Genomic DNA, 1,940 nt, shown 5'->3' on the forward strand with positions numbered 1-1,940 from the left:
TTCAAAACTGGCTTTCGTTGTTTTAGTATCCTTAAATTTAGTAGTTTAATTACTTGGTCATATGAATAAACTAATTTCTCCAGTTTATATCCTAATGTCACATTGGTCTTAAAATCCTTGGGTGCTATAATCACCCCCCCCGGCTCAAGCCTTCATAGATTTTGCATTATAGCTTCTAATACTTTTATGTGCCATTTGCCCATGTCCCCAGGATATTTTGTCCATGGTTGCCTCTGACCTAGATTCTCCCTTCAATAATCTTTTAAAAATGTCTCTTTAGCCATGAATCGTTTACCTGCCTCTTAAATGGCTTTGTGTTCTGAATTCTCAGGTCAGTAGTTGAACACTTAACCTTTGTTTGTTTTACTACCACCTATTATGTGATTTGGTAGGACCTTTGAGGGGGTCTGTCTTTAGATTCAACTAAAACAGTGCCTTGTGATCAGAGTGTGGAGATTTCTGCAAAAGCTGCTTTTAACAAGAGACTGGATAAAGGGTTGCTTTTTACTAGTATAAATATCCCAAGTATTTTGGTGCTGTTAATGCTGGAAAGGTCTCATCTGTCCACATGGGGGCACTAAGTGGCTGTCAAAAATCCCTATAAATATGTTGGCTCTTGAAGGATGAATGTCATTCTTTGGACTCTTCTTGGTTTTTAGTTCAGTCAGTTCTCAATGTCCTGTCCATTCGCTCCATTCTACTTCAACCGCTTGAGCAACCCATCTTCACTGCAGTTAGCTCCTGGCAGATGTCTCTGGCTCCAAACTTGATGCCTGAAATACTCCTGTGCTTCCACTAGGAAGTATGAACTCAAGTGCAGAGCTAAGGCCTTTTCCACTTTGACCCTGATTAAATTTCCTTGCCATATCCATGAGTTTTACTTTTATTTTCATGTGTCGCCTATGCTTTTCCTCAAGCCTTCTATTCCCAACCCATCTATTCTATTAGAATCATATAAACCAAGTGCTACAGTTGAGAAACCTTTCTTGATTTCTTAAGATGAATCATTGAGTCACTTGCACACACTGGACAGATTATTCCGGTCTTTACCATGGTTTTAAAATAATTACATCCTGGTTTCCCCACTAGACTGCAAGCTCCTTGAGGGTGTGATTTGTGCCTTTGTATGCACTCACAGTGCCTGCCACTTTTAAGGTGCTCATAAGATGTTAGGCAATGAGTCCCTTTATCCTGAACTTGCTGGTTTCTAGTCTTCCAGGAATCAGATTTCCTACTTTACCTGGTCTCCTTTTTCCCCTGTAGTATCCTTAACGATTTTAGAGGAAGTGGCAGAGAAAAAAAGTTTCTTGGCAAAGATTAGTTAGTTTTCTGTCATTCCTGGTAAACTCCCTTTTAAAAGGCAAGGACTAGGAATGAGACCAGTCTCATTGGGGTTCTGTAGGAGGGAAGTGTGTTCAAGGAAGAGGTTGGGGGAGGCTGTCTATAAGATTTTTTTCTCTGGGGTGAGGGCCTGAGTCAGAGATCCTTAGAGGAACTTTGGGTGTTAGAAGATGAGTGAAGACAACTCTGCTTTTTCAGGCAGGAGTAGCCCAACCTGACAGCAATTAAGAAAAGCAGTTGCTAGGTTTTTTTTCAATAATATAACAACTTTCTCCCTGACTGGTATGGCTCAGTGGGTTGGATGATGTCCCACAAAGTGAAAGGTTGGCAGCTTGATTCCTGGTTAGGGCACTTGCCTGGGTTGTAGGTGGGGTCCCAGATTGGGGCATGTGGAAGAGGCAACCAATGGATGTTTCTCTCATGCCAATGTTTCTCTCTTCCTCCCTCCCCCTCTCTCTAAAAATCTTTTAAAAATAACAACTTTCCTTGCTTTAATATGGGTTAAATGAGTAGCCTCTCTGAAATCATGGTCTGAATTTAAAATGTCTTTTGAATGTATTAATTTCCTACACCTCTTACTCCTTTTTTATGCCTACGGT

This window comes from Pteronotus mesoamericanus, unplaced genomic scaffold (genome assembly GCF_021234165.1).
Source record: "Pteronotus mesoamericanus isolate MK-2021 breed Mesoamerican mustached bat unplaced genomic scaffold, CSHL_Meso_final contig_46, whole genome shotgun sequence".
NCBI classification, from domain to species: Eukaryota; Metazoa; Chordata; class Mammalia; order Chiroptera; family Mormoopidae; genus Pteronotus; species Pteronotus mesoamericanus.